Below are 18332 nucleotides of genomic sequence, written 5' to 3' on the forward strand. Positions count from 1 at the left end.
ATCCAATACGCTTGTAGCACATTATATACTTAACCACTATATTTATTTCAAAGTGGTCAATTAAAAACTAAGTCACATAATTTTCAAATTGCTAAAAATATAAAATATAAGTATGAGAGAGTATTATAACCATGATTTGAATACTAAGAGTGGATCACGTTACTTCAACTTTTTTTTTAATTTAAACTATTTATTCTTTACTTATTTTTTACAATTAATTTCATTTAATAATTAATAATCGGATTTTTAAATTCTCTGTTAATTCGACCCCAGACCCATCGAGTTATATTATAACTAAGAACTCTTATATTTAGAGGTAATCAACCATTTTTTAGTCGTAAAGTTTTCTAAATTTGATGTCAATTTCATTTTATTTTTTCCTCATTTTTTTATTTATAGTTTGCTTTTGAGTTTTCCCTTTCTCATTTCTTTTGTTTAGTTGTCACAATTTTCATAAAATTTCAGTTAATGCCCCTCATTTTCCTAAAATTCATGTACTACTATAAAACTTGCCAAGAAATTCATTTTGACCCACAAATCCTTGCATAAATCAGTCGTAGATCAAAATTTCACATAAAATTGGAAACTTTAACCTATGAATTGTGATTTATCCTTGAACTTCCTTGAAATATTTGACTTTGTAGACTAAATAAGCATAGATAATAATGTAGGAAGTTATTTTAGGTATTTTAAAACTCTGGAATTTTATTATTTTAAAACTTTCTATTTTAATTAGAGTCAATTATGATATTTTATTATTTTAGAACTTTCTATTTTTATTAGGGTCAATTAAAGTATGAGATGTAATTAAGTTAGGAAAATATCTTTTATTTCCATTATAATTGTGATTTAGTTTCCCTTTTTAAGTTAATTTAGTGAAGTAGGTTTACTCTATTATAAATAGAGAGGTTTTGTTATTATTTTGATAGCTGAGATTCAATTATTCAATAAAATTCTCCCTTTTATAACTCCCCCCCTGCGATTATCTATCAAAATCTCTCTTGTAGAGTCATTTGGATTAGAACGTCATCTAATCTCGCTTAAATGCGTTATTAAAAATCTCATTGAGTCATTTGGGTTAGAACGAGATGTAACCACACTTCGATTAGAGCGTAACCTGATCACGTCAGCTTGGTCTACTACTGAACGATATATAGTGTTTTTTACCCTATCAATTCCGCTTCTACTATGCCTCGCTCCATCAATTGGTATCAGAGTGGTTCTGTGTGATTCGCACAACTTTCCTGAATACCCAAATCCTCTAGATCCACCCATACCAAATCCACCACAAAAAAAAATCAAAAATTCCCAAATTGACAAACCCTAGCCGCCGCCATCTCCGGCCACTATAGTTGCTATTCAACCCACTACCAGACTCACCATCACTCAGTGCCCAAACCCCAGCCATCGCCGCCTCAACCGCCGGCTGAACCATTGTAAATCACCAATCCAAACCCACGACTCCACTAAGCAATCCACCACCGTTCAGCCACTTTCACCGCCATCCAACATTGCCATCAAACTCACCAGCCACTACTAGCCAAATCCCAGCTAGCTTCGCCTTCAACCGTTGCCATTCAGCCACCGTGTGAAAGCAACCAAATCCCGCAAGCCACCACTCTAAAACCCGCCGCCTACAGCCTTCACCACTGTTGACCAGCACCACTGTCACACTCCCCTTGAGCCATACATCCAAAATCAATCACCAATTGCCACTAAACACGGCCAAAAACCACCACGAACCACCATAAGCCACTACACTTTTGAAATGCAAGTTATGCAACCCAAGAGGGGGGTGAATTGAGTTTTTATAAATTATACTAAACAATTCGCGCAACAATTTAATCTAATGCTTTAATGAAATTGAAAATAATAAATTCAATATAGCACAATAATAAAAGAGTAAGGGAAGAGAAAAAAAAACAAGGATTTTTACGTGGTTCGGCAATCCCTGCCTACGTCCACGCCTTCAAGCCAAACAAGCTCGATGATTTCACTATCCAAGCCTCCCAAGGCTTCAAGTTCTTACAATTGACTTCTAAGGTGTCAATGAACCTTTACAATCAAGAGATTATCTCTCCAATCTCTTCACCCCAAGTGTTTCTCACACTTGTACACTCACAATTTGATAAAAAATAAAAATTACAACAAAACTCTCTTTAAGAGTGGCTATGCAAATAATAGCACAATAATGATTAAATAAATGATGATTTACGAAATGAAAGCTCAATATGTGTTATATGATATGGCCCCAAATATAATAATAATTTTTAAAGAAGTCCTTTTCAAAATTTAGCATAATACCCATATTTTTTAAAGTTCTCAAAACTTTTTACTTTAGTCCAAAATTAAAAAATATAAGATTTTCCTCAGGCGGCTAGCCGCTAGCCTTAGGCGGTTAGCTGCTCACTCTCTATCCAATTTTTGATTTCAAACGTTTGGATTACATTCGGATTCTCAAATTTTTATAAATTATAATATGGCCCAAAATGTTTCAAATATTTACAAATAAGTCCAACTTCGGAATTCAAAACAATACTTATTAAAATGAAATATTGCAAATCTTTTTTTATTTTAGTCCTAATCACTCAAATACACAAAATACTTTATTTTATAAGTGTAGAACCTTTTAGTTTTTGAAAATTAATTATTTAAATAAACTCTTGAGCTTCTCAAATGCTAAATCATGCATCAATTAAATCATACCGGCTTTACAAGATTTTTTCGCAATAATTTATCCGTTGAGCTCTAAACTTTATTCTTGATTTCGCCGTGTCCGTTGAGTGTCTTGAACTTGATTTCACTTGATTCACTTGCATAAATATTATCCTTAAAAAAATTAGTGAAAATGTGAAATACAATATTTATTAAATCACTTAAGACACATCTTTGTTATCATCAAAATTACATTATGTGTAGCCCTTTAGGCTAACAATCTCCCCATTTTTTATGATGACAAACATCTCATGTATTTTGATATTTATACTCCCCCTTAATACATGACATACATAATTAAATATATAAATCGAATTTAAGATAAAACTCCCCTTGAATATATGGTCTATAACAATTTGTACTCCTCCTTAATATTTCAAAACCATACACAAAGACTTCAAGATCAAAACTTCAAGATCAAAATATGTATTACCTGTCTCCCTGTCTCCGAATTCAAAATACATGACTTCTCTCCATTCATCATCAAAATTACTATAAATCCATGCTAAAAAAAAACACCTCATTGATTAATCAAGCAATATATAAGAATTAAGCATGTAATTAACCAAAGGGTTGTACTATTCCAAGGATCTAGAAAAACATCATCCAAATATAAAATATCCAAAGATCAAATAACAAGCATCCTCAATCCACAATCTAGGTAATAATGCATGTAGAGATGTAGTGCATAGTGACAAATGACTGAAAATAAAATAGAGTTCTAAGGAGATGGTGGATGTGATGAAGAGGATGGTGGTGGAAATCCAAGAGCTGCAAAAAGTTATTGCTGGCCATCAAGAAGCCGCTGCTGTTGAGCAAAGAGGTGATGTTGTTAATCAAATAATTGCTGCTGCTGCGCAAATAGTCGTTGTTGCTCCGAAATGGATTGAATTGAAAGGCCTCAAGTTGGGATTGAAGTTTGCTTTCCTGGTCAGAAAGAGAATCCACTTTAGTCAACAGCTGCTGCATCGGATCCTCAGAGACAGCTGAAGTAGAGTGGGAAGGGCCCTTGGAAAGTGGAGGATGTGAGTGATGTAGAGCACTGAGATCAGGGAGCTTGTGTGGTGGAAGGACATCGTTAAAAAAACGATGATTTTTAGGAGCAAGTTTAGTAACCTTTAATTTGTATCTCCGATCTTTATACCATCTATTTTCCACCCATATAAACCTCAAATTTACTATTGCTTCGTCTCCTAATTCCCTCGGATTAAAAAAGATTGGCTCGGATATAGGTACTCAGAAATACTTGAGAATGCGGGTAATAATACACGGAGTGCTAAGCATATGATGAAGGATAGTATAACCAACATTGAGCACCTTACGCTCGAGAATGCAGTCCAATATGGCCACGTCTAAGCTGTTAATTTCATCTGTATGTCCAAACCTAGGAGTTATAACATGGTGAAGAACATAATGAAGGATTCTAATTTGAAGAGGTAGGGCTTGAGATTTCAAAGGAGATCGACAAAACTCGGAGGACAAGTCATGTCGTTGACAAATTTTCCGAACAACATTCTCAATTGAATAAAAAACCTTGACTAAATTTTCATAATATTGCTCCTTAACAACCAATACATTTTTCCAGCCCTTCGTAATAAGAAAATCACTAAGAGTTTTGTTACAAATTTCTAAGTTCGCTAAATTACTAAGATTAACAAAATAGGGAGGAATGACTGACCTTGACATGAAATAATCGAGAAATCGTTTCTGAAGCAAGGGATGCGGAAAATGAGTCAATATAAACTCCGAATAATCGCCATCGTCTTCCTTGCGCTTCTTGGCCGCTTGCTTGCCATTGGACTTTTCACCGCCCGTCATTGTTGAAACAAAAACAAGCTTAAATACCCAATTTCAGGTTTTTAAAATTATAAGGGAAATTGATGTGTTTGAGCCAAGAAAATCGATCCTATAGATGAATGAAGCTAATATATGATGTATATTGGATCAAAAATGGGCTAAAAGAAGCTTGAAAATGAAGAGAGAGAAACGGGTATAGTTGAGTTTTTAATTTTAGGTTTTATGTGGAGACTTGATGAAATGTTGTTTTGAGAGTGAAAATTGAAGGAGTAATGGATGAATAATGATTTGAATGATTGATTTTAACAAGAAAATGAGTGAGAGATAAAGAGATTTGAGAGAGAAATGGAGAAGTACTATTCAGGTGTGAGAGAGAGAAAGAGGAACAAGTAAAGAAATGATGATTGGGAAGTGTTTAATGAAGGTTAAATGCATGGGTAATGGTTTGAAAGATTGATCTTGGCATGAAAAAGAGTTAGAAATGAAGAAATTTTAAGTGGAAATGGGAGGAGATATGTTCGGCTTTGAGCGAGAATGAGGAGAGGTTGAAGAAAGTAAGTGAAAGGGAAAGAAAAAAGGGAGAACCCGTGACCAAGCGGTTAGCCACTTGCTCTCGGGTTTGGGACAACGCCCAAGCGGCTAGCCGCTTGTTCTTTGCTCCTCTGCACATAGTTTGCTTTCCGGCTAATTTTGAACGATTCTAAGACCATTTTGTGATCCTGAAACATTTCAAAAGCCATTTTAATGCATGAATCAATATAATTGACATCCAAAAGATCATAAAAACTCAAATTTAAAAAATGTTCATCATGCATATACATCACAATTATGAGATATGATAACACTTTATGGTTGAAATTACTAACATATCACTCATTTCTCATACTAAAACACTTCATAAACAAAAAAAAAATTATTAATCAATCAATTTTAATAGTTTCAATAACATGATTAAGGATGTTAATGTGAAAATTTCAGCATCTCAAGTTCATACCGAATTTTTGAAAATTGTTCTTCGCAAAGAGGTTTTGTAAAAATATCGGCAAATTATTTTTCCGTAGAGATAAATTCTAATGCAATAATATCACCCTTTTGAACATGATCTCTCAAGAAATGATGTCTAATCTCTATATGCTTGGTTCTCGAGTGTTGAATGAGATTCTTTGATAGATTTATAGCACTAGTATTATCACACTTGATCGGAATTTGTTCAAGAATAATAACAAAGAGAGTAGTATTCGCTTTTCCCATCGAAAAACTGTTATTCAATAAGAAATTTTTAAGTCTATCATACCATGCTGTAGGTGCTTGTTTTAATCCATACAATGCTTTTGATAACTTATAAACATGATTTTGAAATTTTTCATTTCAAAACGAAGGGGTTGTTTCACATAAACTTCCTCCATAATATAACCATTTTGAGAAAGCACTCTTGACATCCATTTGAAATAAAATGAAATCTTTATGACATGTAAATGCTAACAACATCCTAATGGATTCTAATCTAGCTACAGGTGCAAATGTTTCATCAAAATCGATTCATTCTTCTTGGTTGTATCCTTGAGCCACTAATATAGCTTTATTTCTTACAACCACACCATATTCATTCATTTTATTTCTAAATACCCATTTAGTGCCTATAATGGATTGATGTTCTGGTTTAGGAACCAATTCCCACAATTTATTTCTCTCAAATTGATTTAACTCCTCTTCCATTGTCATAATCCAAGACTCATCATTTTCCGCATCCACAAAAGATTTTGGTTCAATTTGAGAAATAAATGCAGCATGCTCACACGTGTTTCTAAGTGATGATCTAGTTGTAATACCTTTTAAAGGATCACCTAAAATTAAATACTTAGGATGAGAGGAAATATACCTCCACTCCTTGTGGAGTGTTTGAGAAATACCTTCTTGTTGCTCTATATTTGTTGTTCTTCATGTTTATCCTCTTGATTTTCTTGTGGTGCGTTCTCTTATTTATCTTTTGATGATTCTTCTTGTAACTCTCCGTTTGCATCATCATTAACAACTCCTTTCTCCATAGAGGATGGGTTAGACTCATCAAAAGTAACATGCATAGACTCTTCAACAACTAAGGTTCTTTTGTTATAAACTTTATTAGCTTTACTTGAATTTGAATACCCAAGAAAGATGCCAACATCGGATTTTGGATCAAATTTACCAAGGTTTTCTTTTATATTCAAAATAAACATTTGCATCCAAAAACTTTGAAATAACTAATATTAGGTTTTCTATCTTTCCAAAGCTTCTAGGGAGTTTTATTGAGATGAGGTCTAATTAACACCCGATTTAAAACATAACAAGTGGTGTTAACGGCTTCGGCCCAAAAATATTTTGGTAAAGCATTCTCATTTAACATAGTTCTAGTCATTTCTTGAATAGGCCTATTCTTTCTCTCAACAACTCCATTTTGTTGTGGAGTCCTAGGTGATGAAAATTGATACTCAATGTCAAAATCATTACAAAAATTTTCAAATGCATGATTTTTCAAACTCTCCACCATGATCACTTCTAATACACGTAATAAAATAACCTTTTTCATTTTGAACCTTTTTACAGAAAACTCTAAATGCTTCAAAGGCATCATCCTTATTAGCTAAGAACAATACCCATGTATATCTAGAATAATCATCCACAATCACAAATGCATAATATTTGTCATTTAATCTAGCATATCTAGAAGGTCTAAATAAATCTATATAAAGAAGTTGAAGTGGTTTTAAAGTAGAAATATGATTTTTATTTTTTAAAGAAGTTTTGATTTGTTTTCTAAATTGACAAGCTTCACAAATTCTATCTTTTTGAAAACTAATTTTTGGAAGACCTTTAACTAAATTATTTTTTGAAATTTTTGAAATCAAATCCATGCTTGCATGTCTTAGTCTTCTATGCCATAGCAAACCATCATCATGCAATGTCGAAAAACATTTATCATGGGTATATGCACACTCTATATCAATTGTGTAAACATTACAACATTTATTTCCAATAAACAAAATTTTCCCATTACATGTATTCTCGATAACACATCTTGATTTATCAAAAATAACTTTATAACCCTTGTCACACAATTGACTAATACTAATCAAGTTGTGTTTCAAATTTTCAACCAAACATACATTTTCAATTAGGGTTGACGACACTTTACCGACATTACCAATTCCGAGAATCTTTCCTTTTGAATTGTCTCCAAAGGAAACATCTCCACCGTTTTCGATTTTGGTGAAACTTGAAAACCATGCATAGTTTCCGGTCATATGCCTCGAACACTCACTATCCAAGTACCATTTATTTTTCTTCTTCTTCAAGCCCTTCAAAAAAAAAAAAAATTCAAGTCTTAGGTACCCAAACCTTTTTGGGTCCTTGAGCGTTAGCAATGGTTCCTTTTTGGAACTCAAATACATTTTACTCCATAATATGCATTTCTTTTGACAGGACATCTAAGCTTCATGTGACCATTTCTATTGCAATAATGACAAACAATCTTATGATCACTTGTGGAGGTAGCTTTAACAAAATAATTCTTATAATACTTTTACTTCAAGTTAGGTTTATACCCAAGTCTTCCTTTATCAAATACACATTTCTTAGAGTTAAACATGTTATCCAACATCTTTTGCCCATTTCTAAATTTTAAAACAATCTCATTTAACTCATTGTTCTTCTTCTTAAGCCTTTCATTTTCATTTTTCAAGTCATCTATGTGTGATTCTAAATGCTCATGTGAAGTGTTAGGTTTCTTATTTGATAATGTAACTTTATTATGTAATGTTTTATTCTTTAATTCTAGGCATGTAATCTTTGCACTTAGAGATTCATTTTCATTTTTGAGCTCTATCATTTTCTTTTTAAGACATACATTCTTTTTACCAATTTTCATAAACTCATTATGCAATTATTTAAAAGCATCATACAATTCATCATAGGTAGGATCACTTACCTCATTGAGATCATCATCATCTCCTATTGGCATATGTGCTAGGTTTGATACTTCTTGCGACTCTTCTTCATCACTTAAATCTTCATCGCTATCATCCTAAGTAGCAACCATAGCTTTCTTTTTGAGTTTGTTGAGAAGTGGGCATTCTGATCTTATATGGCCAGACATTTTTCATTCATAGCATATGATTACCTCTTTCTTCTCCTTTTGGCTCTTAAGATTTCTAAATTTCTTCGCTCACCGGTTTTCTTGAAAAATTTTCTGAACCTCTTGGCTAGCATAGCCAACTTCTCATCATCCGGCTCACTTTCCCCATCACTCTCATATTTTGTGGCTTTGAGATCAATGCTTTTCTTCTTTTCTTCATTTCCTCTTTCGGTTGCCAAATCTTCCTCATAAGAAATAAGAGAACCAATTAAATCATCAATAGGTAAGATATTTAAATCTTTGGCTTCCTCAATGGCAGTCCTTTTTGTCTCCATTCCTTAGGTAGCGACGTAATGATTTTCTTAACTTTCTCGCTATTTGAAAAGGTCTTTCATAGAAATCTTAGAGTGTTCACTATATCCCTAAATTTAGTATACATAGAATACACACTCTCATTTTGCTGCATTTGGAACAATTCATATTGTCGAGTGTACCTACTAATTTTAGACTCTTTCACTTGATTCGTGCCTTCATAAACCACTTCGAGTTTGTGCCAAATTTCATTAGCACTTTCATAACTAGACACTTTATGAAGCTATTTCTTATCTAGTGTACAAAATAAAGCATTCATAGCTTTGGAATTTAGAGAAGCTTTTCTCTTTTCTAATTCATTCTATTCCCGTGAAGGTTTTGAAATATCTTCCCCGACTTCATTTTTAGTTAAGGGCATAAATGAGCCATCACATACAACTTCCCAAATTTCATAATCTAGTGCTTGTAAATAAATTCATATCCTAGTTTTCCAATACGGGTAGTCATTTCCGTCAAAGAACAATGGCCTAGTTGTGGACTGTCCTTCCCTAAAGGTTGAGTCATTTTGGGTTGCCATGGATCTTTTACTCCAGACGGTTAAGTCCTAACAAGAGAATCAAGCTCTGATACCAAATGAAATGCAAGTTATGCAACCCAAGAGGGGGGGTGAATTGAGTTTTTATAAATTATGCTAAACAATTTGCGCAACAATTTAATCTAATGCCTTAATGAAATTGAAAACAATAAATGCAGTATTGCACAATAATAAAAGAGAAATGGAAGAGAAAACAAACACAAGAATTTTTACGTGGTTTGGCAATCCCTGCCTACGTCCACGCCTCCAAGCCAACCAAGCTCGAGGATTTCACTATTCAAGCCTCCCAAGGCTTCAAGTTCTTACAATTGACTTCCAAGGTGTCAATGAACCTTTACAATCAAGAGATTATCTCCCCAATCTCTTCACCCAAGTGTTTCTCACACTTGTACACACACAATTTGATAAGAAATGAAAATTACAACAAAAACTCTCTTTAAAAGTGGATATGCAAATAATAACACAATAATGGTTCAATAAATGATGATTTGCGAAATGTAAGCTCACTATGTGTTATATGATGTTGTTATGCTTGCATTAGTCCTTAAAATGAAGTTGGAGTTGAGTTTTTATCGTTAAAGCTCGAAAACTAGCCGTTATAGACAAATTCCCGCAACCAAGCGGTTAGCTGTTTTAAAACTCTAGAATTTTATTATTTTAAGACTTTCTATTTTAATTAGAGTCAATTATGATATTTTATTATTTTAGGACTTTCTATTTTTATTAAAGTCAATTAAGGTAGGAGATTTAATTGACTTAGGGAAGTATCTTTTGTTTCCATTATAATTGTGATTTAGTTTTCCTTTTTAAGTTAACTTAGGGAACTAGGTTTACTCTATTATAAACAGAGAGCTCTTTTTATTGTTTTGATACCTCAGATTCAATTATTCAATAAAATTATCCCTTTTATAATTCCCCTTAGGATTATCTATCAAAATCTTTCTTGTAGAGTCATTTGGATTAGATCGTCATTTAATCTCGCTTAAATGCGTTATTAAAAAGGAAAATTATCCACCGACCATCTATTTTTTTAGCTTTTTCAAAAATACACATATCTTTATTTTTTTTTACTGAATTTCACTTGAAATTATATTTTTTTGCACTCATCCACTTCCGTTATTAAGCTGTTAAGACCTTGCTAATGTCATAGGGATAAATTTGTCATTTGACCTGAGCAATAAAAAATGACATCATTTTTAGCTTCTTCTTACCTCTCGAAAAGCTTTGATTTAAGCCTCTTTTTGTTTTTTCCTTCGTGGTAAACCTCTTCTTCACCTCAAAAAGACATGACAAAGCCTGATGATAATGATATAATATTAAACACATTCGTTGATACTATCTTTAGTATCTTCTCCTTAAGCATATATTTATTATTATCAACTACCCCTAACTAAAAAATGTTGCTTTCTTGCCCTGTCTTTCTTTGTTGCAATGATTTCGAGAACCAAGAAATTTTCATAATCTTCTCTATGCTTATTCTTGTCATCGGATTTGGATCACGGAGATGATACATAAGCGAACTTGGTGGTTGTGACATAAAAGACGGGAACTGATAATCGCTTTGATTAATCTTCTTATACATAGCCAGAAGATTGCTATCATCAAATGGTAAGTAACATGCAAGCAACATAAACAATATTACCCCACAGGACCACGTATCGACCATGGTTCCGTCGTAGCTGCGCCAAGCCACCACTAGCTTCCCCAATCCCACAAGATCCCCATTTCCTTTCTCCACTATATAACCCCCCTCTCACCAATAATCTCCTTCACTTTCTCTGCACCAGTAACTTGATTTGAATCGACGACCGTGCCAACAGCAGTTCAAGCCTTGAAGATCGGTTGTCCATCATCAAGGTCATTGATCTACAACCTGACAGCCACGACTTCTTCAATTTTTAGATTGAGTTTGGGATTAGGCTCAGGCCAGCCGTGACTTTTGATTTTCCTTTTTTTCCATTTATTTTGGGTAAATTTGTAATTCTTTATTTAAGGACAAAAAAGTCATCCAATCAATTTACCGTTAATTCTCTGAACATCTTAATAACGGAAGTGGATGAGTGTAAGAAAATATAAATTCAAGTGGAACTCAGCCAAAAAAATAAAGATATGTGTATTTTTTAAAAAGCTAGAAAAAACAGGTGATCAATGGATAATTTCCCTATTAAAAATCTCATTGAGTTGTTTAGGTTAGAACGAGATCTAATCACGCTTCGATTTAAGCATAACCTAATCGTGTCAGCTTAGTCCAGTATGACAATGATATTTAAGTAAAATTAAGTCAGTGGTTTAGTTAAGAAGATGATTAAACAGAAATGAAAAGTTTTCATTTTTGTTCCATAGATTGCTCTTTTTTCCAGTTTGCTTTAATTGTAAACAACCTATTTGCTTATTCTATCAAGGGAAATTATCATTCATATACCCTATATTTGCTCTGTTATAAAAAATACTATAACAGTTTGAGGGTGTATCAATCGTCCACCCTTAGTTGACAAAATGTATCAGCCGACCACCAAACCGTTAGTTGTCGTTTGAAAGTTAATGGAGTTACAGTGAAGTGACGATTTTACCCTTGAAAATTATCACTTGTATACCCTTAAATTCTCTTTTTATCACTTGTATACTCTTAAATTATCACTTGTATCATATGAAAATACCAAATTTCCCTTCTGACGTCATCATAGTTAAACGACAACTAACGGTTTGGTGGTCAGCTGATACATTTTGTCAACTTAGAATGGACGATTGATACACCCTCAAAGTGTTGTAGTATTTTTTATAATGAAGTAAACTAAGGGTATACAAATGATAATTTCCCTTCTATCAATTCTGCTTCCGCTACGCCTCACTCCATCGTAAGAACTTTTAAAATTTGTTAAAAAATAATAATAATAAGATGTCCACATCTCGAGGTAAGTATTCCTTTCCTTCTTCTCACTTTCTAATTTCATATTTTTGGTTCCATTTTTTTCATTTTCATGTTGCATTTGTTTATTATTATTTTTTCTTTAATTCTTGTTGTGTACATTTATATTACTTGTATATTTAATTTTTGATTTTGCATTATTTTTTATTCTTGTAATTTTCATATAACGCATTCCTCGTTTGTTTGTGTATCATCTTTATAACTTAATCTAGCAAGGATACACATACATCATCAATATTGTATGAGACACTGGTTCAACAAAAATAATGGCAAAATAAATAGGAAATCATCTTCACCTTCCTTAGATGTAGCCGATATTGATGCTGACAACTTTTCAACTAACCAAGCACTTCAACATCATTATAACTAGCCTGGGACATTTAGAGAATACATGTATCCTACTAGAATAGGAGCACCTTAATGTATAATTTTTCATCTTGATGCATCACATTTTAATTTCAAACCTAGTATCATTTAAAATTTTCCTACTTTTCACAATTTTGAGTTTGAAATTCCATACCTGCACTTGAGAGAATTTGTGGAAGTGAGTGATAGTTGTACTGATAAAAAATGTTGTATGAAATTAATTAGACTTAAGTTTTTTGCCTTTCTTACTAAAGGAAAAAGCTAAAGCATTGTTAGTTGTACCGATAAAAAATGTAGCATGAACTTAATTAGAGTTAAGTTTTCTCCTTTCTTACTAAAGGAAAAAGCTAAAATATTTTTACGAAATCTTAGGTCAGGATCCATCAAAACTTGAGATGACATGCAAATGCAATTTTTTTTAAAAAAAAATTCTATACCCCACAAAACAAATTCTTTCAAAAGACGAATCACCACTTTCACTAAAAAGTCAAGAAAGACCCTTTACCAATGTTGGAATAGGTAAAAGGAGTTACTTGACATTTGTCCACACCATGGTTTTGAAATATAGAGGTTAATATCATATTTCTATAAGATACTAACTTTGCAAAGTAGACATGTTGTTGAAATAATGTGTAATGGTGAGTGTAGAGTCAAAATTCCTAAAGTTACATTATATTATCTTGACTATATAATAGAGAGTGCACAACACTAAGACACGGTTGGTCCTTATGAGTCATTAAGTAAACTCCAATCATCTCTATCTGATGAAGGCGTATATACCCTTCGGGAATATTATGACCTTCAAGCCAAATTTGCATCTTTGGCTAGAAAAGTCGAAGCATTAGAGTTAAAAAGTTGATTATGTTAAATCTATTTAAGATATTCCATGTCATGTTTTGTAGTTCTATTGACCATTCTACTCAAGATTGTTTGACCTTGCTGATTTTGAAAGAAAGTTTGCAAGAACAAGTAAATGCTGCAGACAATTTCAAAAAGGTTGAATCTTAATCCATACTAATTAACCTACAACTCTGATTAAAGGAACTACCTAAATTTTAGTTGAAGAAATGACAATTATGCACAAACTTCACAACCACCTCCTGATACATATTAGAATTTTAAAAACTCTTAAAGTTACCCACCTTATATCCTGCCATTAAGAAAACTCTTGAAAATACATTGCATTCTTTTATTAAATCAATAGTCCATTAATAACTAAACTAAGAAAACTTTGAAAAACTTAACAGACAGTATCTCTAAACTTATATTTGCTCTTATCATTAATGAAAAAAGTAAGTGTTTCTTCTCAGTGATAACCAAATCCTAATAGTTAAACAACACCCTTAAATGTGTAGTATAGAAAGCCAAAACATTAGCTAAGTCAAATCGGTTATATTAGGTAAGGAGTCAATTTCAGAGAGTAAAGAAGAGGTTGACGAACCTTTACCCAAGGAAGAAATAACCAACTGCCCTTTGTACCCTTATTCTCTCAAGCCCTGATCAAGCCAGGGAAATCAAAGAACAATCGTAAGATTTATAAAGTTTTCAAACAGAAAAAGGTCATCTCTAAATATCATTAAACATACACCATCTTATGCTAAATTTTTGAAAGATCTATATATTGTTAAAAGGAAACTTAAGGTACAAAAGAAAGTTTTTCTAATAAAACATGTAAGCTTTATTAAATGCAAGGCTCCTGGTTGTCCAACTATCTATTGCATTATTGGGGACTATAAAATTGAACGTGCTTTACTTGATCTTAGTGCTATTTTCAATTTGCTTCCATACTCAATGTATTGACAACATAATTTTGGTGAGTTAAAACCAGCCTCTACCATTCTTTTACTTGTTTATAGGTCGATTAAAGTACTAAGAGGGATAATTGAGGATGTATTAGTCACGTCGATAAATTCATATATCTTATGGATTTTTTTGTTTTGGAAACTGAACTAATTGTTGATGAATACAAGCAAATTCTTATTATATTAGTTCGGCTCTTTTTGGCCATTGCTAATGCTTTGATTAATTATAAGAATGGAGTGATGAATGTTAGCCTAAAGGGCTACACATAATGTAATTTTGATGATAACAAACATATGTATTAAGTGATTAATAGATATTGTATTTCACATTTTCACTAGTTTTTGAAGAGTAATATTTATGCAAGTGAAATCAAGTTCAAGACACTCAACGGACAACGGCAAAATCAAGAATAAAGTTTAGAGCTCAACGGACAAATTAGTGCGATAATTGACGCATGATTTAGCATTTGAGAAGCTCAAGAGATTAATTTAATTAATTACTTTTTATAAACTAAAAGGTTTTATTTTTATAAGATAAAGTACCTTGTGGTTTTGAGTAATTTGGACTTAAATGCAAAGTTTTGAAATCTTTGATTTTAATAAGTATTATTATTGAATTTCGAAGTTGGACATTTTTACAAACATTTGAAATGTTTTGGGCTATACTATAATTTATGAATATTTTGGACTAAAGTGAAAGATTTTGAGAACTTTAAAAAATATGGGTATTATGTTGAAAATGACCTTTTTGCAAAAGAATAATATCTTTGGGGCCATATCATAATTTTAAAAAGTTTTGGAAAGACAACTATTATTAGGAAATTCTGAAATTGGATCTATTTACAAAGTGTTATGACGTTTTGGGCCATAATATAATTATAGAAAGTTTTAGGCCAAAGTGTAATTTCAGTGAACAGTGTTACTGTAGAAAATTCAAAAATAACGGTAATATCACTGTTCTTAAGTGGCTAGCAGGATAATCAAGCGGCTAACCACTTGGGTGCGGGAATTTACCTATAACGGCTAGTTTTCAGGTTTTAACTATAAAAACTCAATTCAAACTTCATTGTAAGAATCAATACAAGGAAAAACAAGATGATATAACATATATTGAGCTTTCATTTCGTAAATCATCATTTGTTGAATCATCATTGAGCTATAATTTGTTTATCCACTCTGTTGAGTGTTAGAAAATGTATATTTATAAAGGAGAAAATCATCATTTTACATTTCAAGTTTTACTAACAACCCTTACTTTTATGTATTTAAGCTTCTTGCAATTTTAATTAAGTATTTTATGTATTTTAGGGGCATTATGGTCATTTCACAATAAATGAGAGATCAGACGGCAAAACGGACATCACTTTTGAACTCAGGACGGTCGAAAACCTTAGGAGGAGCATAAAAGGAAAAATGGCACTATTCACATGTACGGTACTATTCACGTGTACGGTACTGTCTACATTACTGTTCATGACACTGTTCACATAGACGGATCGATGACGTGGCATTGACCGATAATGTGGCATTGACTGATGAGGTGTCACGATCCTGTTGGGCTAAAATTCTTATGTATTGTTGATGGTGACATGGCAGCATATCAGTGGACGAAAAATCTCCCGTACGGTACATGCATCACATAGGATTATTTTCAACCAAATCGCGTCACTGTTCAACCCGGGTCAAACCATATTACTGTTCATCCACGTGGTCAAACCGTGTACTGTTGATTGATGACGTGGCGCAATCCTGAGCGTCCAAACTGTTTTTAATCTGATGGCCATGATTTACTCCATGTATCTATAAAAAGGGGGCCTCTCCCCCCTAATTTGATATCTCTGAATCCATTTTTGGGATTCATTTTCTGTAATTTCTTCTCCATCTTGTATTTTCTATGTATTTTAATAAATTTCCATTTTGCCCCTAGTTCAATTATGAGTAGCTAATTTTCTTTCACGTTTGGGTTGAAGTTGAAGTCTCAACATGTGTCATGGACTTAATTTAGTAAATTGATTTTCTCTTTCCCTCTAGTTTTTGTGGATGTTTTGACTTCTCGTCGACAAATAATAATAATCTTGTCTAGATACCGTATTGGTTACACCGGCTCTCTAGTATAAGGTTATTATTATTTGGCACGATAAGTCCTTAGCACCATATTGATTAGAGCGTGGTTCATGAGGTGTGGATTCCCCCCTCATGATTTAATTGGCATTAATAAGGAATATTTAGCCCATGATGCATGTTGAAACGGATCCAGATACCCAAGTACGTCATTTCAATAGAATTTTCTTCAATTTATTCTCGCCATTTCAATTCCAATTTTAGAATTTATTCTCGCCATTTTAATTTAAGTTTTAGCATATTCCAAATCATTTCTACCAAAAATCCAATCACTCATTTACAAAATTAATTCTACACACAATTAAAATCCACCTCCTTGTGGGATCGACACTCGTCACTATTGATCTTTACTACAATAGATTCGTGCGCTCGCGAGTTCATTAAAATTTGCACAACAAGTTTTTGGCGCCGTTGCCGGGGAGGTAAGTAATTTTAATTCATATAATTAATTTTTGTAAATAATTTCTTTTAAATTATTTTCTTGTATTTTTATTAAAAAAAAAAAAGAAAAAGAAAAGTGAATCTATATTTAAAGGCTAGTATTTCTTTTCTTCTTCTCTTCTTTAAAATTCTGTAATTTAATTTTCAATTTATTTGTCTTTGTAATTTTTTTTGTTTATCTTATTAATTTATTTTTAGTTAATTTATTTCACGTATTTGTTTTTGTGTATTTTTATAGAAAGGTTATAACAGCGTAATAAGGTTAGGATCGTAATTTCTCATTTTTCTTTATTTTTATTTGTTTTGTTCCCATTTATTTTTGTGTTCCTTGCATGCATGGTCGTAGGTCATTATTTCCTAATCTTGAACCTATAGACCTTGAATTAGAAAAAACTCTTCGCACACACAAACACGTTAAAAATAAAATGGATTTACAAGCACCACATGAGAGGCCATTTAAGGATTATTTCAGTCCTTTAGCAAATTTGAGCACATCATGTATAAGATACCCAAATGTAGCTGCTAGGAGTTTTGAACTAAAACCTAGTGTGCTAAATTGTCTCCCCACATTTTATGGCCTAGAAAATGATGACTCATATAATCATTTGAATGATTTTCATGCCATTTGTCAAACATTTAAATATGAAAATTTTTCAGATGATGATGTTAAACTCAGATTATTCCCATTTTCTTTAAAAGATAGAGCTCGTTCATGGTTAAATACTTTACCTACCAATAGCATCACATCATGGGAACAAATGGTAACAAAATTTCTAAATAAATATTTCCCAATGCATAAAATCAACGCTATTCGCAGGAAAATCTCAGAGTTTACCCAGAGAGAGGACGAGCAGTTTTTCGAAACATGGGAGCGATTCAATGGGCTACTCTTGAAGTGTCCACATCATGGGTATGAGAAATGGCACCAATGCCAATACTTTTTGGAGGGATTATTGCCGAATGTGCAAGAATGGCTCATGGCAACAAGTGGAGGAGAGCTAATGTCAAAAAGTGCATCAGAAATTTGGGAATTCTTCCAGCGACAAGTGGATAATTCCCAACAACGGAGTCGATCACTCAGGAATACTAGAAGAATTAAAAGATTGAATGAGGTTCACATTGGCGAATCTAGTTCAGAAATTAAAG

At 32.6% G+C, this 18332-nt stretch overlaps 1 non-coding gene across 1 annotated transcript; it reads right to left on the minus strand.

The window, feature by feature from the left end:
- Window positions 1–17995: 17995 nt before the first annotated feature.
- On the minus strand, window positions 17996–18099 carry LOC112095483. The gene has a single exon (XR_002903855.1). It is a non-coding gene; the product is annotated as a small nucleolar RNA R71 (small nucleolar RNA).
- Between the last annotated feature and the right edge of the window lie 233 nt (window positions 18100–18332).

Source organism: Citrus clementina, unplaced genomic scaffold (assembly GCF_000493195.1).
Source record: "Citrus clementina cultivar Clemenules unplaced genomic scaffold, Citrus_clementina_v1.0 scaffold_9, whole genome shotgun sequence".
Taxonomy (NCBI): Eukaryota; Viridiplantae; Streptophyta; class Magnoliopsida; order Sapindales; family Rutaceae; genus Citrus; species Citrus x clementina.